This window comes from Bufo gargarizans, chromosome 2 (assembly GCF_014858855.1).
Source record: "Bufo gargarizans isolate SCDJY-AF-19 chromosome 2, ASM1485885v1, whole genome shotgun sequence".
NCBI lineage: Eukaryota > Metazoa > Chordata > Amphibia > Anura > Bufonidae > Bufo > Bufo gargarizans.
The window spans coordinates 482855973-482883253 of NC_058081.1; the positions used below are offsets into that span (position 1 = coordinate 482855973).

Here is a 27281-nt window from a genome sequence, read left to right on the forward strand (position 1 = left end):
CTGTAAGCTGCACGGACTCCTACTATGGCAACCAGGACTTTAATAGCGTCCTGGCTGCCATAGTAACACTGAAAGCATTTTGAAGACGGATCCGTCTTCAAATGCTTTCAGTTCACTTGCGTTTTTCCGGATCCGGCGCGTAATTCCGGCAAGTGGAGTACACGCCGGATCCGGACAACGCAAGTGTGAAAGAGGCCCAAGGCAGTAAAAATGTTTGAAAATGAGGATAGGACCAACAGATAGTTTCTGCTGACCAGCGCACAGGTCTCAGGTCAGCCTGTTTTACTGCTATAAATCTGATGACAGAATCCCTTTAACTTTGTCTACATGATAAATGCCCTTTGCTGAAGTGAAACAACCCCTTTAAGGACCTTTTTCAAAGGTAGTTGATCGGGAACGAACATTTGTGCTAACACTTTGTACTGACTATTGGCTGTAAAGCGACTGACCTCAGTTACACACGTGAAGCTTTCATCTGTATCGCTTATGCTGGATCAGGTTAGGGTTTTGCCGTGAAGAGAATTATCAAGATTTATCAAAACTGGTGTAAAGGAAAGCTAGCGTAGCTGCCCATAGAAACCAATCAGATTGAAACTTTCATTTTCCAAAGGACTGCTGAAAAATGAAAGATGGAATCTGATTGGTTGCTATGGGCAACTAAGCCAATTTTCCTTTACATCAGTTTTAATAAATCTCCCCCATAGAGAAATGAGTGATCAGTCAATGATTGGGTCTCTGTTTGGGATGGAACAACATTGCAGTTGCTGACGGTGTGCCTTTGGATCACCAAACGATCCAAAAAGCACAAAATTTGGCTGCCCCCCCCCCCCCAAAAAAAAACCAGCATCAGTCTGAGTATGGATTTCCTTTATACGGGTTGTACTAGATGAGGAAAAAAAAGGGTCTGCTATCTCTTCGAAAACAGCACCCCTCTTGTCCATGGGCTGTGTCTGGTACTGCAGCTTATCCCTATGGACCAGCGAGGTGCTGTTTCTGTCAAAATAGCAGATCTTTTTTTTTCTGATCCCAGATTGCCACTTGAAATTTTTAAGAAAACTACTGGTAATTCTGGTTTTAAAACCACCAAAAGTAAGAAATGTACAACAAAAAAAACTATAAAAACCTCTCTTGCCTAATGAATCACATAATGCTTGTATATAACGGTCCGCTGCCTTTCCCTCATGCTCTTTGATACTCTTGTGAACCCTTTTATGGAATATTATTCACGGTGCAGCCACCCTGGCTCAGACTCAGACCCTGGTGTAAATCACATCCCGGAGGTTTATGCATGACTCATGTGTCTTGGAATGAAGCCTTTATTTTAGGCCGCGTAGAGAAGACTTCAGTGTTACTCCTACAACCAACCATTCATTCTCCTACTTCAGTCATTACAAACCTACAGATACATAGTCTTGGTTCCTTTTTATAAGGATCGTGTTCGGAGACTCCATCACAGAGTCGGTCCTATTTGCAGCATGCAGCACAATTTTTTTTGTCTGGTAAAAAAAAATTAAAAACCCTGACAGAAAAAAAAACAGACTTCATTATAAGGAATTATTAAGCAATTTATTTGCTCCTATGAAAGAAGTGAGAAAAAGAATTCAAAATACAGATGTGAACACAGCCGATGATCATACGTGGGAATTTATCAAAAAGGTTCCCTATGAACTGCACTTATCCACAGGATAGGTATCTGATCTGCAGGGGCCCCTGCCTGTCACAAGAATGGGGGTTACGCGTTTCCTTGACTGAATGGAGTGGTGGTCATGCATGTCTGCTGCTGCTCCATTCAGCTATATCCAGCAGTCCCATAGACATGAATGGAGCAGCAGAAGATATGCATGACCAACACGCCATTCAAACTGGCAAATGCAGGACCCCTCTTCCCATGATCGCAGGGGGTTCCAGACCTTTCACCAATCAATCAGTTATCCATTATCTTGTAGATAGGCGATAAGTGTAGTTTGTAGAAACCCCCTTTAAGAAAGGTGTTCTATATGCCATTCTTACCTGGAGTGCAACGCAATGCCTCCTACTGAACTCCAGAAAGTGAGATCTACGGTTGCTATGAGCTGTAATTTATGCCAATTTCTGGTTATAATGGGTTCCCACACTTCCAGAAAATCCCTGCCCATTTTCTGCTAAACCGTTTCACATCTCTTTTGAAAAATAGTAAGAGACGTAAAGGGATTGTCTTATCTCAGACTTTGATGGCGTATCGCTAGGATATGCCAACCAAGTAAGATAGGTGCAGGTCCCACCTCTGGGATCCACACCTATCTCCAGAACAAGCCCCCAGAACTCAAGAAGAATGCATGGTGCAAGTGCAGCACTTTTCATCCACCATTATGGGAGTTCCGAAAATAGCCGAGCGCTGGCTCAGTTATTTTTGGAACTCCCATAGAAGTGAATGGAGACCACCATCCCATGCGCGGAGTGCTCTCCTTCGCTTTAGAGGGGCTCGTTCTGAAGATAAGTGTAGGTCCCAAAGGTGGGACCCACTCCTATCTGACTTTGATGGTGGTATATCCTAGCGATATACCATCAAAGGCTGAGATGACCCCTGTAAGAAGTTTAAAGTTTTAGCACAAATACATGCTTTAGCCCACAAAACCGGTACAAATAGCTTGATAAATCCCCCCATATACTAGTCTTTTGTCAACATCACATGCGTATGCCAGGAAAGCTTTGAATATAAACACTGTGGCCCTGATTTATAAACGGGGGACAATGTGAAGTTTGTCTTCACGTTTGTCTACTTATGTAGGGTAACAGTCTGTGAGACAAATTTATGAAAGTGGGGCACAGCACTTGCTGAATTTAGCACAGTCCAAACTATCACATTCTGACTTATTTTCACCCCCCACAGCTACGGCAGGTCAGGAGAGGAGAGCAGCTGAAACAATATTTTGGGACATTCCCTATAATAAACACGGCCAAAAACCAAAGTACACGTGGCACTCAACTGACCCTTTTGACTGTAAAGGGGTCCATCGAGTTTTTGTCACTTACAGCATGCTTAATTTTGTCCACCCCGAGGAACTGTGAGAGAGGGCATAGGAGAAGGACACTAAGATGGCATCAACAAGAGAGCTGAACTGCCTGTAAGTCCCTTCTGGTGGGTGGGTTCATAAAGAAACTTGGTGCAAGTGACTCCTAAGGATATATATTCAAATGTCCTGTAGGGAGTCATGGGGGTGGAGCCATTCCTCTGAAAATTGAATATAGAATAATCACAGGGTTTTGGTGGTTTGGGGGCCTAAACTGTGACCTGCTGCCTCTATACCGCCATGACCAGCTTCACCCGCACCTACTGTGTCCTTCTCCCATACCATGTAGATTGTAAGCCCTCACGGGCAGGGTCCTCTATCCTACTGTACCAGTTTGTAACTCATCTTGTTTATGATTAGTACAATTGTCTGTATTATGTATGTGCACCCCTTATCACATGTACAGCGCTATGGAATGAATGGCACTTTAATAATAAATAATAATAATAATAATAAAAATAACAGAGCTAAATAGTGCAGAATAATGCATCCAAATGTATATTAGTGTTCATTGTGAACTGACCACTGCTGTGTTGCCCCCATTGTTTACACTGCCAAACAGCTGCAGAGGTCTGTATGAAGGTGTATGTCATTATATACATGCTGTGGAGCTTACTTCATGCAGACTTCTTTGAATGAATACCTCATTGTGCCAAAAGCTGTACATACCACACTGGTATCTCCATGCCACATCTACCGACACATGTCCTCTAAACACTAGAACACAGCAGCAGACTACACCGTTAATAAATAATGCATAGCCAAAACAGCAGATTACAGTCCAGCGTGTTTATAGTCCTCGAGTCCACATTTATTCTCCCAGTTTCACCCTCCTCCTCACCCCCCTGACAGCCCCTCACCCCTCACCTCCGAGGAGAGAAGCAGATGCTCTGTGGGACATTCCATGATATCCAGAGACAGCTGAGTGGGAAAGACAAGCTCACAAAGCTAACTACCAAAGGCAAATAAAATATTTAGGACTTCTATTGTTCACTATAAAATGAGTTCTGTCATATGTGTATAGGTAGCCAAATGGTGAGATGGGATATTAACCATTGAAATGCCAGTGGGATTGCATTTCAGATAAAATAAAAACAGAAAAGTCAAATCATCTGTTGAATGAGAACAAGATGGGACCTTCTATCTTCATTCAGCAGCAGGACCTGCGCTGACGTCACCACGTGGTGAGCGCGATGACGTCAGCGAAGGTCCTTTTGCAGGTCCTTCAAGAAGAACAAAGAAGAGGATCCCGGCTGCGCGATCAAGTGGATGAGGTCAGTTATGTTTTTATTATTTTTTAACCCTCAATTGACATTATACTTAGCATTCTGTATTAAAGAATGCTATTATTTTCACACCTCATCCACACTTGCTTCCGGATGCGATTTTCACGCAGCCCCATTCACTTCTATGGGGCCTGCGTTGCATGAAAAACGCAGAATATAGAACATGCTGCGATTTTCACGCAAAGCACAAGTGATGCGAGAAAAACATTGCTCATGTACACAGCCCCATTGAAATTAATGGGTCAGGATTCAGTTCGGGTGCAATGCGTTCACCTCACGCATTGCACCCGCGTGGAATACTCGCCCGTGTAAAAGGGGCGTAACAATACAGATCCACTGAACAGTGCGGTCTCCATTAGTTTAATCACAGCCTGCTGCGGCCCTTTTAGACATGTGGTACTCTAACACAGCACAGCTGCGTGACACAACCGCGCCGTGTGGTCGTACCCTAAAAGCTTTACCTTCTGAACAGACAGTTTAGAGGGCACAGTAGGTACAGATGGACCCAATGTACTCAGCTACCCTGTTCCTTCACCTGATGGAAAAGTTGCAGCTCTAAGTATACAGCCAAGGTAAAGTGGCTTGTCAGCACTCAGTGTTCATGCCATAGTGTGAATGAGCTCTAAAGTTTGACAAGAAGTTCTATATTTGAGCACTAATTCAGTATAAATTCTGAGTCTTAGGGCTCGTTCACACGAACATATAAAGCCCGTGCCGGTGCTGTGGACCGCAAATTGAGGTCTGCAATACACGGGCTCCGTCCGAGGGGCAGACGCGTGGGGATCCGTAGTGTTCCGTTCCGTTCTTCCGTTCCGCATCAACGGATTTGCGGACCCATTGAAATTAATAGGTCTGCATCCGTGATGCGGAATGACTACGGAAAGGTGCCCGTGTATTTCGGATCTGCAAATGTGGTCCACAATACGGCAACGGGCATCACACGTTCGTGTGAACGAGCCCTTAGGCTACATGCACACGAACGTATTTTGTTTCTGTGTCCATTTTTTTTGCGGATAGGACGCGGCCCCATTTATTTCAATGGGTCCGCAAAAAATGTGGACAGCTCGCCATGTGTTGTCCGCATCAGTCTGTCCGTTCCGTAGCCCCGCATAAAAAATACAACATGTCCTATTCTTGTCCATTTTGCAGACAAGGATAGACATTGTTACAATAGATCAGAAAAAAAACAAAAACGGATGCCATACGGACGCAAGTTGCGGACCGCAAAACACATACGTTCGTGTGCATGTAACCTAAGGCCTCATGCACACGGCCGTTGTTTTGGTCCACATCCGAGCCACAGTTTTGGCGGCACAGATGTGGTCCCATTCACTTCAATGGGGCCGCAAAAGATGCAGATAGCACGCCGTGTGCTGTCCGCATCTGTTGCTCTATTCCGTGGTCCGCAAAAAAAATATAACCTGTCCTATTCTTGTCCGCGTTTTGCGGAGAAGAATAGGCAGTTATATCAATGGCTGTCCGTGTCGTTCCGCAAGTTGCGGAACGCACACGGACGCCATCCGTGTTTTGTGGATCCACGATTTGCGGACCGCAAAACACACAACGGTCGTGTGCATGAGGCCTAAGTCTGAGAGATTGCTCCCACAAAATGGATGTCTCCACATATGTGTAGTCACCACACTCTGAGGCATTCATCAGGGTCAGGAAATTAGCTAGGAGACAGCTGGTAGCTACACACACATGTGTTGAACTATGGGGGATAATGTTACGTCAGTCTCCCAAACATTCGACAGTAGTTTACAATGGGGCTCATGTATCAAAACTGTCTAACAGGGAAACTGTCTGCAACCAATCAGAGCTCACCTTTCATTTTTTCAGAACACGTTAAGAAATAAAAGGTGAGCTCTGATTGGTTGTTATAGGAAACTAAGACAGTTTTCCTGTTCAACAGTTTTGATAAATGAGGCCCAATGGGATAGGTTTATCAAAACTGGTGGAAAGGATAACTGGCTTAGTTGCCCATAGAAACCAATCAGATTCGACTTTTCATTTTCCTAAGGAGCTCTGAAAAATAAAAGGTGGAATCTGACTGGTTGCTATGGGCAACTGCCAACTAAGCCAGTTTCCCTTTAAGCCTCCCCCAGCGACTTTTTCCTGGACAGAGACAATCCTGAGCCATGTTTTCATGTCTGCACCCAGGCATGAGCCCATCTAGTAAATTGAATGCTGCAGTCTCTGTCAGGTGTCCAGATTTGCAAATTCACACAGAGCAGATCTGGAGATTAGCCATGAAGGAAGCAGTGACGGTTCTATTTATAGTGAGCTGTACGCCATGTTACAGACATCAGGAGACCTGTATTAACGGGTGATAACAGCTAAAAACAGGAAGCCTATATCTAATGTAGCTAATTTATGTCTTCTATCTATCTCTGTCTCTCATAGTGAACTTCTTTAAAAGTCCACTTTTGAGAAGACCACCCTTGATCTAGACCAGATTCCTTTATGATGGATTTAGAATTCACTGATATTTATTACACCTCATACCCAGTGGTCTAACTAGAAATGACTGGGCCCCACAGCAAATTTTCGGACGGGCTCCCCCAGCAACTTCTTCGCAGCTCCCGACTTCTGTGCAACCCCCACTTTTGAGGCTAGTCAAGATCACTGTCTCAGACGAGGCCTGGCAGCCAGTCTGTCCGTTTCCTACAGTGTCTCTGTATATAATGTCATTGTATAATAATGTTGAAGGGCCCTGACAATAAAATCTTTTAGTCGTCCTCCTGGGTGGGCTCCTTCTGAGTTCAGGCCCCAAAGCAGCGGCTTCCCCTATAGCTACGCCCCTGCTTATACCTTAAAAAGACCTTCCCTGGAGAAGACCATTTTAACTCCAACTTCTGGTGGTCATGTCAAAAGGACAAGAAGCATAGTATAGCAGCTGCTATGGGGCTCAGCAGCTGAGGAGGCCCATCCCTGCTATTAAAAGATCCACTTCAGTGGAAGATAATAATTTAGTGTAGATGATAGGAGGGAGGGGGGATAATAGAGTGAGATTTGGGTGTGAAGGTCAATTTAAGTAGAGCAATAGGTCAGACGGACAGTGAAATCCATAACCGTTTCCTATATCCTAAAACGGTTTCCTAAATTAATTTGTTACTGACGATACTTTTGACCAACTGAAGCTCCATTCCTAGTTGTGTTATGAGGGCTACAGGGGATGGAGAGGTTACATTTACATGTGTACACGTTGACCCTAACGGAGTCCAAAATTTCCCTCTACCTCATATTAAAAGACCCCTACTAAAAATTTAAAGTGAGAGCTGGGAGCACAGTTTCAGGTTTTACATTGGGCCCTAGAAGCTATGCCTTTGGTGATAGGTGAACAGGGGTGAATAGAAGAGTGTCTTCAGCAGTCTTGTGCCATACACACTGCTGAGGCTAAAACAGAGATCTATCAGGTAAATAATCATATATTCTTTAATACTGATCTTTCCTCTGAGTTTTCTGATTTCCTCTTGAAACTGGACAACCCCTTTAAGTATTCAAAGAATACTTTCATACCATTTTGTCTTGTTATTGATACTTTGCCCTGTGCCCTCACTGGCCTGGGTGTCCTAGGTGGTGATCACCACTTTTAGTTGTTTCATTGTCCTTTCAATGAAACATGATCATCACCCCTATTCCGCCCTTCATCACACACCCTGTTTAGGTGTTTTCAAACCTAATAATAACAAAAATGACATTCATAGATAGTTGTTAATGGGTTAAACTGTGTAATGTTGGTATCATCAGGAATTCCTGAGTGCAAAATGGAAACATGAGTACCAAATACTTGAGCACAAATGCAAACTTGTATACAGCTTATGAAAAGTCAAGATGTTAGAAAATAAGCCATGTTCTTCTCTTCTAAATAGAGAATAGTTCCAGTCATGAAAACTACTTGGGCTGGAGACACATGTGTTTCACTCCCCCTGACTTGAGAAAGGCCAGGAGCGCTTGTGGTTTTAAAGGTGGGAGATTTGCCAGACTTATTTTAAATATAGGGTCTAATGTAGCCTCAGCAACCACTCAGAGTTCAGCTTTCATAATGTAGCCTGCACCAAAAAAATGTAATGTGAACAGTTGCAATGAGAGTGGAGACAGTCTTTGTAGTATTAATGCCATATGACTCCAGAATCAGTGCAGCTAGAACAAAGGCCAAGAAAGAAATAGGCAACTCCTTAAAAGAGATGTCTGTTTCATAATAACCACTGTACGCAGCAGAATGTATTGGCTCCGATGAGCTCCTGCTCCGTACAGTATTAGAACAAAGTTTTATGCGAATAGACTTCGATGACTTGAATGTGTTCAAGATCCACAAGATACGGCAAAAGATAGGGCAGGTTCTATCTTCTGTGGTAAGGTGGCACGGATTGAAAGCCCACGGAAATACACAGAAGGGCTTCCGTGTCTGTGCCTCTGCACCACAAAAGATAGGACACGTCCTAACTTTTGCCGTATCTTGCAGATCGTGGTCCCAGTCAAGTCAATGGGTCCACTCTGCAGCATGGAGCTTACATGGCTGGTGCCCATGTTTAGCAGACATGGGTCAGATACACCACGGTCGTGTGAATGTAGCCTAAAGGGATTGTCGCATGAAGATATCCCCTGTCCGTATGACCTATGAAGTCCTTCTGTATGAGCCAGCATGGAGTGAAGTTGTATGATAGTGGCTTCCGTTCTGGTTGCTGTGGTCAGCATTGTTCTGTATTACACGGATGTTCATTCATTTGAAATGCCTGGCTGGCTGCAGATTCTCACAGCAAAATCAATCCTTTCTAATGAGAAAACTCCTTGAATAAATCATTAACATATCACAAGTGAACACAGGCCTTTGTATAGGATAACAATTCCTACTTAGAGATACATCTCTGGATCCTTAGGTGCTGCTCAATATCTAAATGTTTCACATCTCCTTTGTTATCCAGGTTCTCCCATTATAGATTCTTCCTAAAGATTAAGTAGACAGTAGATGAGATATTTCACGCTGTCTTGACATTTGCTGAGTGGTCTTTAATGGGGCTATGTGTAGGAATCTCAACAATCTTGAGTATATAATGTAAAAAAAAACTTGATTAAAGAGGTTTTCAGGGAAAACACATTGATGTTCTATGTTTATACCCCCTACCAGAGTGTAACTGGTGGGGGTGCAACCCATCAAATGGGAAAGATCTGCAATACCAGGCATATTCACTTTACTACACTAGAAATTGTAGAGGCAGCAGTACACTGTAACATTCTGCTGATCAATCCATGACACCTTCATAAGACCATCATTCTTTCTCCACCAAACATTGCAGAATGTGGCCTCCATCCTCCAAACCAATATATCACTTCTATGGAGCCAGAGCAGCATGAAAAGAGTACAATCTAGAACATGCATTTTTCCTGAGTGCAGAGATGATGCTGGAAAAACAACACTCATGCACAGTACCCATTGAACCGAATGGGTCAGGATTCGGTCTGGATGCTATGTGTTTGCTATATACATCGCATCCAGACAGAAAACCTGCTCTTATGAGAGATGCCTTATGGTAGTATCAGGTTCGCGTGTAGCTGATTGATTATGGGAGCCCAATCCATGAAGCTCCTACTGGTGGTATTTCCAAGATGTCCTATGACATGCCATATTGAAAGTCACTCATCTAATCAGTAAGTCTTATTCTTGTATTGTTTGTCCAGGGTGATAATATTGAGTATGTGCTTCTACTGGCAATGGAGGTGACTGAGATGGACAAAGCAACAGTTAAGAAGGGTTGTCCACCAGTGTTTGGCCATCTAATATATCTTAAGAACCCCACTTTTCTTAACCTCACAATACCCATGACAATATGCAGTTTGTCCTTGTGATGTCACAAGACCAAGTTGTGTATGACCTACAAGACGTCTATGTAGTCTGTATATGTTCAGATAATTGGAGAGTCCGAAATCCTGGATTGTAGATGTACCCAAAGTCAAAAACTATGGACTCATCAATAGTGATGAACTGATGGCCACATTGTTTACATAGGATCTTAGGTATTGTGAACACTTTGACAAACCAGGAATAGTGACCAATTCCCAATTTACTTTGATATCTAGTGCTGTACAGAATTACGGTGATCTCCAGCAAACACCATAGGAGTACCAGCAATGGAAGTACCCTAACCATATTGACTTCTCACATCTTATGAGCTGAAGTTAATATTGTTGACAACCCATTATATTAAAAGAGAGATCTGGTGACTGGGTAGTGATAGCATTAATATCTGCAATGCATTCGTATCATATGAGAATGTCATATATTGGGAATAAAAGGCACATGGGCAGCACGGTGGCTCAGTGGTTAGCGCTGGGGTCCTAGGTTCGAATCCGACCAAGAACAACATGTGCATGAAGTTTGTATGTTCTCCCTGTGTTTGCGTGGGTTTCCACCGGGTACTCTGGTTTCCACACACACTCCAAAGACATATTGATAGGGACCCTTAGATTGTGAGCCCCATTGGGGACAGTTGGATGCTAATGTCCGTAAAGCGCTGCGGAATATAGTAGCGCTATATAAGTGCATAAAATAAATAAATTCTAGTAAGAATAATGGACAGTTCAACCTTGCATTCATTGCCCCATCCTGCCCAAATCTAGATGTTATGCGAAGTATCTGCATCCTGATATGACCCTTAGATTATACAATAAGGGTGGAGGCAACTATAGAGGGTTCAGATGTGGCAGCCACAGCTGTATGATTTTAATTGAGCGATTGCCGACACCTTTTACACAAACGCTTTTCCCAGATCATCGGTCTATGTAAAAGGACCCGAAGACATCATGTCCACAATATTATCACATACTAAAGCAGCTGATAATATACATAATATGAACTAAAATATTGAATTTCAATTGTAAGATACAAAATGTATAAACAAATTTTGAAAATTAATGGAAAATTTATATAAATCACATTATTTCCATATAAAATCGGATGTAAATGGCGGGTATTTGTAGACCACACCCTATTATGTACCAACATCGAGTGGCACATTAAGCTGGCGAGACTGTCAGCCTGCTGCAGATAAGCTTCACATGATTAGGGTCTGCATATATCTCGTACTCTAATCACATCATATGATTATTTTACTGAATCAACTTTTATTTGTAAATCATTGGCATACATGAAAGAATGACTGCAAAAAAAACCCCAAAACATACTATGCCTTATTAGGACACATAGATGTAGCAGAGCCAAATGTATTATTTAACTCCTCGATGGCTGCATTGTTTGAACATTGTGATACAATCAATGCAGTGGTTTTCCCATGTGAAAGAAAAGAAATTCCAGGCCAATTTTTGGCGCAGAATCTGTGTGGATCAGTAAAAAAAAGACATAGATTGCATATTCACATGCCTTGCTTCTGAGTATAATTAAACATGTCCCATAAGGCCCAATCACCACGTCAAGGTGACCTCTTTTTAAGTGGGTCCCTACTCTAATTTGGCACAAAGCCACATGACAACCACCCTCACCACAACAGAGCACCTGCAAGTAGCGACACCCAGCAACCCAACAATACCCCTATCAGGCTAAGCCCCCTTGGCACTGGGTCTCATCAACCCAAAGCCAGAGGTGAGTGTTTGTGATTTGTTGACATGGTGTAGTGCTGCTGTGGTGGTACTTTGCCTGTAGGGTGGTGGGGCCCAGTGCCATGGGTGCTTAGCCTGATAGCAGTGGTGTTGTTGGGCTGCTGAGTCTCACTGTCTGCAGGTACTGTGTTATGGCGGTATGTGGCACTGCACTAAATTAGAGTAGGGACCCACTCATAGGAAGTCACCTTGATGTGGTGAGTGGGACTATGCATTTTGATCAAAACATATACAGAAAACATGTTTATAATTATGCATGTGGATGTACGATGCATGTCTTTTTTTTCTCTCTACAGATTGGCAGTATACTGTACGTGTGGAATCCATGGGGCGTATCAAAGATCTGATGAGCCTCATTGAACGGGGCTAGCCTGTGTGCAGCAATTCCACAGCTGACTCAAATTTCGAATGCGGATTCTGCTGCAGATTTTTCAGATGGCTGTGTGAAGACACCCTATGATTAACAGGGGTTTTCCATCTTATCAAGTAATCCATTATCACTAGGATATCCCATCAATTTATCATTGGTGGGGTCCAAGCTCTGGGACCCCCAGCGATCCTGGGAATGAAGGGGTTACAGTGCTGATTTACTTCACTGCCTTTCCCTGCACAGCTGTGCTCCTTGCCACCTGCTGTGTCCTGCATGCAGGGAGAACTTAGGGAGAGGCCCCCACTTTCAGGTTCGATGGGTGTCCCCAACAATCATAATGTGACAGAATATACTAGTGATAAGATAGGACTTCCCATTTAATAATGGAAATTGAAATCCGAGGAACACAAAGAGACACAAAAGTAAATTTTCTTTTGCCCTTCGATTGAATGCAATTTTGCTTTGCACTATATATATATATATATATATATATATATATAGTAGATGCTTGGCTCCTAGAAGACTTTTAATTTCGGCTCAGTGCGCCTTTCCAGTCCCTTAGCTCTTGTATCAGTGGAAACTGTACTGTATGCAGCAGGGACACACCCTGTCTACTGTACCATAGCGGATGATGGGTAATTGTGCCTCTCTTGGCATAAAGCACTGCCAACTGTTCGTGATATCACTAGTGATTAAATAGCAAATGGATATTATCCAAAAACTACCACAATTTTCTAGGTAGTTTATTGAACATTAACCAGACAGTTGTAGCAGAGCTGGATTTGTCACTATTTTGAGGTTGTGATAATTAGGGTGAAGATAACAATGCTTTAATGCTACAAAACACATCATCAGCTCTGCTGCATCTAAAAACTTCTGCACTGCTATACTTCTCTGTATACAATAGATATAAAAGTGTAAGAACTTTCTACGCCCCCAGTAGGTAATACGATTAAAAGCAGGGCACTCGGTCAAAGAGAAAATGGCAAATCACACATACTTTCCTATTATAGCCACAGAGGAAAGCAGAGCAAACAGTTGAAGCAGTGTCTTGGGGAAAGAGGAAAGGTTGTGCGAATGCCCTTAAAGCCTAGGCTGTGTGCCAACCGCTCTACCCATTGTGTAAGTGCAAGAAGAAAGGTTTAGCTGAGGACTTACTTGTGTGAGGTGGGCTACAGGGCAGCAAGAGATGTGGCAGAGATCCTGGCAGAGAGAAGACTGGAGGATAAGAAAAGACAGCAGTCTGCCCTCCTACACTGAAGCAGCTGCTACCACTGCCGTCACTGTGATGTCACCACCAGGCTGCAGCCCTGGCTGTCTTCTGCTGAGGTCTAGGGTGACTACAGGGGGAGGGCCGGATCCAACTCCTTTATAATGACCCCTGCTTCTGGGAAAGTAACATGACATATCTGCAGTGCCTATTGTTTCATGTACTCCTTGCTTACCTTACTGAATGGAAGTCAGTCTTGGATTAATTACAGGAAGTCCGCAGCTCATTCCCAACGCCATATGTTCCAGAGCACACAGTGATGCTTGTCTATATTTTTACATATATTTGACCTAAAACTACATCAGATTTTCACATAAATTCTTAAAGTAGATAAAGATAACCAAATCAAACGAATGAGTCAAAAATATTAACTTGGTCGTTTATTTATTGATACCATATATCACAGAAAACAAAAACTTCCCCAAAATGTAACCTTTATTACTACAATGAAAAAGATCCCAAAAATGTAACCAAGGAGAACTCCAGGAAAAATATAACACGACAAAGTCCTTATTCCACCCTACCTAAGAGCTCCGTAGCGCTTCCGTGGGGTTCCGTTCTGTGCTTCCGTTCTACACCGCATCTCCGGATTAACGGACCCATTCAAGTGAATGGGTTCGCATCCGTGATGCGGAATGCACACGGCCGGTGCCCCGTGTATTGTGGAACTGCCGTATGTGGCCTGCAATACGGCCATAGGAGCACTACGGCCGTGTGAAAGAGACCTTAAATTAATTTATGCTAACCCCCAGGCGAGCGTGGCGGTGGATGAGGTAATGTCCCTGCCCTTTCTTCGGGCACTAGGCACGGATGTCCCCTATCCCTGTAAGGCAAGGTCTACACGACGACATGTGTCGCGCGACAATAAGTTGCGCGACAGATGGGGCACAACTACACTGCAACATTTGTCGCCCGACATTTTGTCGCACCAATGTCGCCCAACAATTTTAATAATGATAGTCTATGGTGTCGCACTGCGACATGCTGCGACTGCGACACGACAGTCGCAGAAAAATCCATCTCGAATGGATTTTTTGCGACTGTCGCGTGGCAGTCACAGCATGTTGCATGTCACAGTGCGACACCATAGACTATCATTATAAAAATTGTCGCACGACATTGGTGCGACAAAATACGCGACAAATGTCGACGTGTAGGCCTAGCCTTACTCTTCGCAATAGCTACAGAGTCGCTGGCTATAATAGTTAGGGAAAATAGAGGAATAAGGGGCAGGGTACATACAGGTCCTTCTCATAAAATTAGCATATTGTGATAAAGTTCATTATTTTCTGTAATGTACTGATAAACATTAGACTTTCATATATTTTAGATTCATTACACACAACTGAAGTAGTTCAAGCCTTGTATTGTTTTAATATTGATGATTTTGACATACAGCTCATGAAAACCCAAATTCCTATCTAAAAAAATTAGCATATCATGAAAAGGTTCTCTAAATGAGCTATTAACCTAATCATCTGAATCAACTAATTAACTCTAAACACCTGCAAAGGATTCCTGAGGCTTTTAAAAACTCCCAGCCTGGTTCATTACTCAAAACCGCAATTATGGGTAAGACTGCCGACCTGACTGCTGTCCAGAAGGCCATCATTGACACCCTCAAGCAAGAGGGTAAGACACAGAAAGAAATTTCTGAACGAATAGGCTGTTCCCAGAGTGCTGTATCAAGGCACCTCAGTGGGAAGTCTGTGGGAAGGAAAAAGTGTGGCAGAAAACGCTGCACAACGAGAAGAGATGACCGGACCCTGAGGAAGATTGTGGAGAAGGACCGATTCCAGACCTTGGGGGACCTGCGGAAGCAGTGGACTGAGTCTGGAGTAGAAACATCCAGAGCCACCGTGTACAGGCGTGTGCAGGAAATGGGCTACAGGTGCCGCATTCCCCAGGTCAAGCCACTTTTGAACCAGAAACAGCAGCAGAAGCGCCTGACCTGGGCTACAGAGAAGCAGCACTGGACTGTTGCTCAGTGGTCCAAAGTACTTTTTTCGGATGAAAGCAAATTTTGTATGTCATTCGGAAATCAAGGTGTCATTCGGAAATCAAGACTGGGAAGAGGGAAATGCCAAAATGCCTGAAGTCCAGTGTCAAGTACCCACAGTCAGTGATGGTCTGGGGTGCCATGTCAGCTGCTGGTGTTGGTCCACTGTGTTTTATCAAGGGCAGGGTCAATGCAGCTAGCTATCAGGAGATTTTGGAGCACTTAATGCTTCAATCTGCTGAAAAGCTTTATGGAGATGAACATTTCATTTTTTCAGCACGACCTGGCACCTGCTCACAGTGCCAAAACCAATGGTAAATGGTTTACTGACCATGGTATTACTGTGCTCAATTGGCCTGCCAACTCTCCTGACCTGAACCCCATAGAGAATCTGTGGGATATTGGGAAGAGAAAGTTGAGAGACGCAAGACCCAACGCTCTGGATGACCTTAAGGCCGCTATCGAAGCATCCTGGGCCTCCATAACACCTCAGCAGTGCCACAGGCTGATTGCCTCCATGCCACGCCGCATTGAAGCAGTCATTTCTGCAAAAGGATTCCCGACCAAGTATTGAGTGCATAACTGAACATCATTATTTGAAGGTTGACTTTTTTTGTATTAAAAACACTTTTCTTTTATTGGTCGGATGAAATATGCTAATTTTTTTAGATAGGAAATTTGGGTTTTCATGAGCTGTATGCCAAAATCATCAATATTAAAACAATAAAAGGCTTGAACTACTTCAGTTGTGTGTAATGAATCTAAAATATATGAAAGTCTAATGTTTATCAGTACATTACAGAAAATAATGAACTTTATCACAATATGCAATTTTTTTTTAGAAGGACCTGTATAGTAGATACAGAAAGTAGTTTTTAATACTTGGGAGGCTGGTTCTTCACATATAGTCGAGCTTCGCCTGCTATCTGGAAAACTCCTACAGGATCTAGGTATTATCTACCAGGGTGATTAGTGGATCATCGTCAGCCTGGGCTTATACTGATGGTGCTGCCTAGATTATAACTGCTGCATATATCTGGCACCCATATGTTTTCTGTTACGTGTATATCATACACCTACACTGGGGGCAATGTCTGTACTGTAACTTCTATGAATATCTAACATCTATTATTTCTCTATCTACGTGTACACCACACACGCAATCTGGTATACCCCATGTGTTTTCTGCCATGTGTATATCATACACCTACTCTGTGGGCAATACCAGTACTCACACACACCATCTGAGATGCTTCTCTAGGGTCTCCATATTGCCCTAGTTTTTTGTTTGTATATACAATAAATTCACATGTCTCGCTCCATCTAGTCCACAAGATATTTATTTGGGGGGGGGGGCTAACATCTAAGGTTGTCTCAATTTACCAACTATCCCCCGTTTGTTTCTCTATAGTAAGAGCCCCTGATGATGAACCCCAGGATAAGACCACTGGGGAGAAACGCATTGGGCTAATAGCTAATATCCTAAAACATCAGAACAATTAAAATCCTACCTTTCTGTTTCATGTGTACATAGGTGTATTAGTATACATAAATGCAAGTACTTTTTTGCAATCCTACTTCTTTACCTGGAGACCCCAGTGTGTACATGGTTTTCTAGGGACAACAAAGAAGACAGAGGGATCGCACTTGTCAGGACAACAGTTCCACTCTTAGGTAGGATGGAATAAGCCCTCTGTAGGTTTTTTTCTGGGCTTTTCCTTGGTTATATTTTTGGGATCTTTTTAATTGTAGTAATAAAGGTTAAATTTTCAGGGCCTTTTTTTTGTTTTGTTTTCTGTGATATATTTCAAGTACTTGTCCCAGATCTTTGGACCCACTGAGGGTAGACTTCTCAGGTCTGTGATACCATTAATTTATTTAGAAAAATGATCCAATATCACATGTCTGTGAGTGGCAAAAGCATGTGAACCTTTATGATTAGCAGATAATGTAAAGGTGAAATTAGAGTCAGACGTTTGCTATCAATGGGATGACAATTAGGTGTGAGTAGGTGACCTCTTTTATTTAAAGAACAGGGATTTATCAAAGTCTGTTTTTCACAACACACGTTTGTGGAATTGTATCATGGCATGAACAGAGGAGATTTATGAGGACCTCAGATTAAGAGTTGTTGATGCTCATCAGGCTAGAAAAGGTAAGGCTGCTGATGCACCGTTTTTTTTCCAGCAGAAACCCGGTGTTCACAAGGCTCCGGTGGTAAATGGCCGTGTCTGGTGAACTCCGGCAGGCTGTTCCTCAGAAGATGTGAAACTAGATGTGATAGTGCAGATGTAAAATTAACCTTAAAAAAATCTCTAAAGAGTTTGGACCCTGCCAGCTCACAATCAGCCAGTATACGTACAGATGGAGGAAATTCAAGACCATTATTACCATCCTCAGGAGTGGTCAACCAACAAAGATCACACTAAGAGCAAGGCATGTAATAGTCAGAAAGGCCACAAAAGAACCTAAGGTAACCTCTAAACAACAAAAGACCTTTCTTGAATTAGCTAATGTTAATGTTCATGAGTCCACTATGAGAAAGGCACTGAACAACAATGGTCTGCATTCATCTGTTGTTTTCTAAGGATCACCTGGACAAGTCAGAAGGCTATTGGAATGATGTTTTGTCGACAGATAAAACCAAAGTAGAACTTTTTGGTTTAGATTAGAATAATTTTGTTTGGAGAAAGGAAAACACTACATTCTAGTAGTGTTGAGCGAAGCAAAGCATTTAAAGCGGAAACCGGTCCAAAGGGTAGGAAAACTTTGATTTGCAATGAATCCGAATTTCCTCGCACTTCATGGTAACAAATACGTTTTTCCTAAAATGGCAGCTGCACGTGTTACAAAATGAAAGCCCAGGAGCACGAGATCACCCATAATGCTGTGTATCAATAGTAAATTAGAAGCAGCACTATACGGTCCTGTATCGATGTGTAGCGGGATGCAGCAGCCTCACCATTGGCCCTTGATCCAACAGGCCATAAGATACATATAGAGAAAAAATTGCACCGGCAGCATCTCACATCCTACAAAATTTATTGCAACCCCCAGACAAGTAAAAGCAGCAACGTTTCGGCTGAATCCCAGCCTTTGTCAAGCCAAATTACATCACATTATTACAAACATATATACCCCACAATAAAAGAACACACCCCCTCTAGCTGCCAATAACATTCATGGTTCATCTTAATGACTAATCACTGTTAAACACGTGTCTATCAAACACATATTAACCTCCACCTGGTTCCAGACATGGTGTAGCGCACCTGTATCGCATCAACATCATGGCGTTCACGGTCATCTCGGCGTCGGTCTGAATGTGGTGCGCAGCCGCATGTAATTGTGTTCATCTGGCAGGATGCGTCCCGGCGTACCTATGGCAACCGGCGGTGCTCGTTCCTACAGCCAATCGGCTGTCTCAGACATCCTCTGACGTACATAGCACATGCCGCATCAGGGGACGTCATCAAAATGCACCCTCGCGTATCTGACGCACACATCACGTGAACACTCACGAGGCGCGGCATCACAGCGTAATCACGTCGGTGTCACAGCAACGGGAGACGCAATCAGCCAGATGAATGCCGCATGCCTAGGTCCAAATGTCTGAATGGTCATATAGGAGCATGTCATAATCCATGAATGAAATAGTCATGTATATGGCATGGTCCTATTCACTGTAGCGCATCCAACCATGTCGGGAAGCATGTATCAGGAGATCAAAAAATCATATGAGAACACATGTATCATAGATTATTAATACAGAAGTATAGGCAACATGAGTGGTAACTAAATACCCTAGATCAGTGATGGCGAACCTTTTACAGACTGAGTGCTCAAGCTGCAATCCAAAGCCCACAGATTTATCGCAAAGTGCCAGCACAGGAATTTACCCTGAATACTACAGTGCAATATAGTATATAGTCCATGTACTTTATCATTTAGCTATAATAGCCTGCCTACATTCAGTGCGCTGCCTGCGCTGTTCATAGTGCACCCTGCGCTGATGAATGGCAGGAATAGTCTAAGGCATATTGGAACGCCTTAGACTTTTTCCAGGTGGCGGGTGCCCACAGAGAGGGCTCTGAGTGCCGTCTCTGGCACCCGTGCCATAGGTTCGCCACCACTGCCCTAGATCATAAGGCGTGGAAAGCAGGGCAAATTTACATATACTTAAAAACACAATGTCTCCATACCTAGAAGACATAACTAGCCACCCATCTCAGTCAATGGAGGCGACATTAAATTCTATATTAAGGGCATGTGGTTGAAGAGATCTGAGCGTATGGATCCACTTAAGTTCCTTCCTTCTCAGAATTTTCTTCCTATCTCCCCCCCGTCTTAAATATCCTACACTGTCAATGGCATGAAACCGTAACTGGTTTATGGAGTGATTATGTTCAATGAAATGTTTAGCCACGGGTTTATCTATTGCTCCTTTCCTTATTGTACTTTTGTGCTTATTGATTCTCTCTCTTAATTCCATCGTGGTCTCCCCCACGTAAATCAAACTGCAAGGACACTGTATCATGTATACCACATTATTGTGGGGTATATATGTTTGTAATAATGTGATGTCATTTGGCTTGACAAAGGCTGGGATTCAGCCGAAACGTTGCTGCTTTTACTTGTCTGGGGGTTGCAATAAAGTTTGGAGGATGTGAGATGCTGCCGGTGCCATTTTTTCCCCATAATGCTGTGTAGTCAGTCAGTCCGCAAATAGCCCTATAAGACCCTTATCCCGGGCGGTCTCCGATATTTTCCTGTGAGCTGAGCATAGGGAGAGACGTGGCAAGCGCTCATGTGCAGTGTTGCTGAAAACGATTAATAGAAGAATATTGGAGACTAAGAGTGCAGGGAGTTATGATGTATCAGTTTTATTTATTCCTACATTAGCCATAAACTAAGATATATAATTCAATACCAATAATATGGAAACCTTTACTATTCCAGTGCTAGCGTTCCAACCAATACCATACTGTCTGCACCCCTTAGGGGGTCTAGGGTCTTAAAAAGGTTCTCCAGAAATTAAAGGGGTTGTCCAGGTTCTGAGCTGAACTAGAACATACCCATAATTTCACCCCGGCAGCCCTCCTAACTGGAGCATCGGAGCAGTTCATGGGAACAATGCTGTCCGAGTAGTACGCCACTTTTACAGACTGACAATAATATGCACAAAACTGAAGATAAAATCAATTTTAGAGGAAAAATTGTTAGGAAACATTCTTTCCTGTATATTTACTTGTATATAAAGTGCAAGTGCTGCCAAAAATTACAAGGAAGAGGCACTCCGATACAATCTGTATATCACATAAAGGGGGGCCTCATTCACATTGTGGTACAATTGTTCAGGTAGTGGGACTCCTACACTCATAAAGCCTATGCATTAACTGAAAGGGCTGCCAAAAATTAAAAGGAACCGGCACTACAATACACCCTTTGTTACACATAAAGGAGGGCATCATACATAGCCTTGAAAAATTATGAGCTGTGTGCTGCGATTGGCCAGCGCTGCAGCAAGGGACACGCCTTAGGGCTTTTTCACACCTGCGTTCTTTTCTTCCGGCATAGAGTTCCGTCGTCGGGGCTCTATGCCGGAAGAATCCTGATCAGTTTCATCCTAATGCATTCTGAATGGAGAGAAATCCGTTCAGGATGCATCAGGATGTCTTCAGTTCAGGACCGGAACGTTTTTTGGCCGGAGAAAATACCGCAGCATGCTGCGCTTTTTGCTCCGGCCAAAAATCCTGAACACTTGCCGCAAGGCCGGATCCGGAATTAATGCCCATTGAAAGGCATTAATCCGGATCTGACCTTAAGCTAAACGTTGTTTCGGCGCATTGCCGGATTCGACGTTTAGCTTTTTCTGAATGGTTACCATGGCTGCCGGGACGCTAAAGTCCTGGCAGCCATGGTAAAGTGTAGTGGGGAGCAGTAAACTTACCGTCCGTGCAGCTCCCGGGGCGCTCCAGAGTGACGTCTGGGCGCCCCACGCGCATGGATGACGTGATCGCATGGCACGTCATCCATGCGCATTAAAGTCCTGGTTGCCATAGTAGTAGTGGGGAGCGGGGGAGCGGTATACTTACCGTCCTCTTTCACACTTGCGTTGTCCGGATCCGGCGTGTACTCCACTTGCCGGAATTACACGCCGGATCCGGAAAAACGCAAGTGAACTGAAAGCATTTGAAGACGGATCCGTCTTCAAAATGCGTTCAGTGTTACTATGGCAGCTAGGACGCTATTAAAGTCCTGGTTGCCATAGTAGTAGTGGGGAGCGGGGGAGCGGTATACTTACCGTCGGCAAATGCTTTCAGTTCATTTGCTTTTTTCTGATCCGGCGTGTAATTCCGGCAAGTGGAGTACACGCCGGATCCGGACAACGCAAGTGTGAAACGGACGGTAAGTATACCGCTCCCCCGCTCCCCACTACTACTATGGCAACCAGGACTTTAATAGCGTCCTGGCTGCCATAGTAACACTGAACGCATTTTGAAGACGGATCCGTCTTCAAATGCTTTCAGTTCACTTGCGTTTTTCCGGATCTGGCGTGTAATTCCGGCAAGTGGAGTACACGCCGGATCCGGACAACGCAAGTGTGAAAGAGGCCTAATACAAAAACTCCGCCCAGTACAACAGAGGGAGCTGAGACACCGGAGCCTATACCGGGCGAACGGAGCGGCGCCCAGACATACTAGTAAGTGCAAGGGGACCCCTGGGCGCCGCTCTGCCCACTGATATAGTTAGTTTTTAGTTTTTAAACTAGTGAAAGGTCCTCTTTAACTGACTGGAAGCATTATCTGCTGCAGTCCAACCGACCACCTGGTCACACTGGTCTGACTTCAAGAGTGGTGCGCTGCTCTGCAAACTGGGACATGAAGCTAGGTATTGTGGATGACAGTTTTTCTTGTGCTCTGGCAGCAGGCACAGTTTCAACGTGCCCAGGGCCACAGCCTCTGCGTGTACCATCAGCATCATGCCCACTTCCCCGTCCCTTACTGCTCGCCTTCCTCATTTTAAATGTGATATATGCTTGAAAGTATGTCACACGTACAATAGCGTACGATTTGGAAGTGTATGCGCAAAAAAATTAAGAAAGGTATTTGGGATTTGGAAACGTCACCCAGAAGATATCCCGCAGGTAATGTCAATGCTGTCACCAGCGGCTAATAAAAAAATTGCAGGGAATGTCACAGGTATTTGGGATGAGGAAACGTTATACAGGAGAGGTACCACCGGTAATGTCACTGTCCAAAGTGTATACGTAAAAAGTACATTGTAAGTCACAGATAAAAATGTTAGGCGCAGATTTTACACTAGAGATGTGGCCCTGGTAATGTCACTGTCCACAGCGGACACCGTCTATTGAAAAAGTACACTGGATGTCAGAGATATTTATGCGCGCACTTTAAACTGGAGATGTGGCGCAGCTAATGTCACTGTCCGTAGTGGACACTGTCTATTGAAAAAGTACACTGGATATCATCCAGGAACAGTCCAGGGAATGTTAACCCCACCAGAACCATGAGTAACAAGAAGCACAGAACAAACTATATAAGTGTCAGTTCATACAGTCAGAATGCAGCAGCCAGCATGCCCCAAACTACAACCAGCATTCACATGATAACTGTAGCCAGTACCAGTTTACAAGAAGCCAACCTACACAACAAGGAGTAACAGAACTGTACTGTGATACAAACACCAATGCATTCATACTCAGACCCTGTTCATACACAAGGCCGCAGCCAGCACGGATTGCAGAACCGGAAAACACAGGAACACCCACAGCCAGTACACAAAGCGCATGCAGCCAGCCTGCACGGCATCGGTGATAGGAGCCACAGAGATATGGACATGTGGAGACACAAACACAGGCACCAGTTTACAGACAACACCGCAGCCAGCATGCAGTCCCAAGCTGACAGCCAGGAGACAACTCTATGCGCACAGCAATCCAATGGTGTGCAAGCCTAATTCCCACCTGACCAAGTTGCTGGCGGTGCAGTAGCTGCCGTACCACTTAGTCGTTTTTGCTACCTTTAGTAGAGCACTCAACCTTGCTGGAAGATTCCTAGCTGGAATAATTTCTCTTGCCATCCCTGCCTTGTACTCTCATGTAGCGGATAACATAAGCCACTGCTTGCGATGGTCGCTGTTTAGCAAGGTTCTGGTGGACAGGGCAGTACATGTCTTTCACAGCCCACTGGGTCAATGTTTTTTCTGGCACTGGTGAGGCAGCACCCTTACAACGAGACCAAGTCCTTTTGACACCCCCACTATAGTGTCAGCCTAGCCCCCACACCAGGCACTTATCGGATGCGGACCAGAACAACGGTTGTGTGCATGAGGCCTAAAAGTGAGAATTTTTTTTGACTCGTTCACAACAACACATTTTCTTCTGACAATCAACACTTGTACGTGTTGCACGGGCAGGCATTCTGACCCTGTCAAGGCATATTTTCTGAAAGCTTGGTCCCCCAAGCCACTTTTTATTTTTAATCCTATAATACCGTGTGTGTTTAAACATTATCTGCCCCAGATAAGGGACAATATTTGGAAGCTTTGGAATATGACAAAGCATAACACATGGGCCAGCTCAGTGTTTTTCTAAACACTGTGTATGTTAACGCAGCCAAGCGTGCATTTACCCATAGCTATGTATGTCAGGGTCACTCAGATATTATTTACTATTGCCGTCATTGCGTTCCAGAGCTTGGGAGGGGAAAAACAATTAACAAAAAATAAATTAAAAGACAAGTTTTCCTAAAAATTCCTAGGAGTCCTAGGAGGCGGTGGTGGTGGTGGGGCTTATATACCAAGTTTCAGGGCAATTGGAGCAATTTTGGTTCAGTCCAAACCAATTCGGGTCCGAACAGAGCTTTATCAAAATTCAGTGAACCGGACCCGAATCTCAAGTGTTTCACTCATCTCTATTCTGAAAGTTTCAGAAACTTTCAAGCACCATTGTACCGCTAATGTACCGCTAATGTTTTTCCCGATTGGTGATGCAGCCAATAGTTTGAACCTAAAGCGGTTGTCCAGATGTATACATTTGTAAAAGGTCTGCATAGTTAAAAATAAATCAGTGCTTACTCCATGGTTCCAAACTCTCACAATCCCGACCAGTCTCTGCTTCCTACTCCCTCTCGACATGCAGGCTCAGCTAACTGGTCACAGTATGAACCACCTCTGCCTGTCAAGATGGAGAAGAAGTAGAGACCGACAGGGGACCATAAAGTGTTGGTAAGGCAAAAGTGGGGGAATTACTGGGGATCCAGAGGAATAATTATGAGGGGGAAGAGGTAACATCCAGGCCCTGGTATCTGAGGAGACTTTATCTTAAATTAGTGTTTATGAGCTGTCATGGAACAAGAGATAAGGGCAACAGATCAAGCAATCAGGCAGGAGCATACACAGATCTAATAGGGCCCCATAGAAAAATGTACTATGGGTCCCCTTCCACCAATTTTCCATTATGCATACTGTATGTCACACATTCTCAGGTAACGCAAAACACTAAGCACAACAGCTCAGATTTCTGGCAAGTTTACAGTCTTTTTTTAACCCCTTCCCTACATGTACGTGGATGTTGGATCTTTAAAGATGCTGTCCGCTCTGAAGAGAGCACCATAGCTATCAGTTGACTGCTGTTTTACACAGCAGACACCCAAGGCTAATGTCTGCTATCAGTGGTAATGCTGATTGCGGACATTTAACCCCTCAGATGCTGTGGTCAAATGTGACCATGGCATCTAAGAAGCCAAAAACCCAGAAGCTTGCTCTTGCCAGGAAGGAACGCCTACCCTGGGCTAAGATCAGGAAAGGCGTTCCATTGAAGTAATACGCCTGTACTATGCTTCTAGTCTTATTACTTGTATACAGTTCAGGTCTGCAGGTGGAAGCACTGAATTGTAATATACCAATCTTTGTATAAGGTAATGGATAAAATTTAATTACTTCATACAAATTGCAATCTAAGTTTATTGAAAAAAATAATAATTTAAATCACCGCCCTTTCACAAAATGAAAATAAAAATAATCAAAAAGATAAACATTATGGGCATTGCCACATCTGAAAATGCCCCGATTATTAAAATATAAAAAATGTTATCCCATACGGTGAATGGCATAACAGAAAAAAATATATAAATGTCGGAAAAAGCGGAACTAATGCTTTAAGAATATGGTGCTTATTCTGAATACCATAGTGCAGTGAGGAGGATAAGAGTGGCAGTGGCACTGATAGTGGTAGAGGTTCATGGTGGCTGCCCTCACTGTGGTGCTTGCTAGGGCCGTGCAGCAGTGAATGGAGGTTGTACCTTTTCTTCCCTCTGGGCACTACCTGGCCCTCTTGGGGACCCCTCCCTGGTGTTAGGTGGGGTGCTCTTGATCCTAGGTAAATAGGAGCAAGGTAGGAGGGCAGATAAAAGGCCCTGTAGTATCAGGAGGAACTGTTGCAGTGCTGAAACATAAAGACTTGCTGTCATCATTTCAGTCCAGAAGAGGGAGACAGTTCCCAGCTAGAGATAACAGGGGAAGAAAAAGAATGCTGCACAGGAGGAGGAGTTCAACCAGAGCCTGGAAAAGAAGAAGAGTGCAGTGCCAGAGATCCAGAGCAGGGTCAGTTACCAGAGCTCAAGAGTGGTGTGATATGGCTACCCAAGTAAAGCAGCGCAGCCCAGACAGATATAGAGAGGCAGAGCATTGTGTGGCACTGAAGGTAGAGTTCAACACGAACCAGGCAAGAGTGCCGATTATGGAGCACATGTGTCAGACAAGCAAGGCCTCAGAAGTGTCCTTCCAGATTCTCCACTGCAGCAAAGAGAGAGGTCCAACCTTGGAGAGATAGAGATCGAGCACCAGAAGGATCCATCGCCCACTTGTAGGATCAGAAATTGTGGCCCCTGAGAGACTGTATAACGTTTAACTTATTTCACAGACACAGTAGTTACACCCTCCCTGTTATCAACATATTTCCTTAAAGAGACAGCATCCCCATTGAATACAAATTTACCTGTTGCATCGGTTCAAGAGTTTATCGCTGTACTGCAAAATCAACGTCAGTAAAGCCGTTCCAGTGTTGTCAGAGTGAGTTTGTCGCCATCTATTTGCACCACCTCCCCCTTACACGTGGCAGTAGTCAGCAGGAAGGATATGTATATGGCGACAGAAGCTGCAACATTCTCCTAGAGCGGGACACAACTCATGATCCCAGTGGGGGCGCTACTGAGCCACCTATCCAAGTTTAACAGATCCAATGTGGTACTAGAAGACTGGAAAGAGAGGCTGGAGGGAGCCGCACATCTGTGTAATGTCGCCCCACATCTGAAAGCAGAACTAGCCTTGGACACATTAGAAGGGGAAGCCAGAAAGACAGTACTGCTGCAGCCGGCGAGGCTGAGACAGACATTTGGGCAGATATCATGCATCCTTGAAGATGTTTATGGGGATACAACGTCTGAAGCTATGCTAAGAAAAAAATTCTTCACCAGATACCAGGGGGAAGATGAAACATTGCCCCCCAGAGGCCGATCGTGTCCCAGGTTTATCAGAATGCCGAGTGGTGTGGTGCGGGCCCAATACTTTTCTGTGTGTTTCACAGTGCTTCTACCTGGGTACCGTTGAATCCCAGGGTTACGCTTCAAAGCAATAAAAGGGGAGAGTGATGGTGGAGGTGGAGAAATTG

General features: G+C 44.0%; 1 protein-coding gene across 1 annotated transcript in view; it reads right to left on the reverse strand.

Annotated features, from left to right (window-relative positions):
- Window positions 1-13619, reverse strand: part of ANXA6 (annexin A6) — an 83189-nt gene extending 69570 nt beyond the window's left edge. Inside the window, exon 1 of the mRNA XM_044281148.1 lies at window positions 13479-13619. The gene's annotated coding sequence lies outside the window, so the exon portion shown is untranslated. The remainder of the gene's footprint in view (window positions 1-13478) is intronic.
- Between the last annotated feature and the right edge of the window lie 13662 nt (window positions 13620-27281).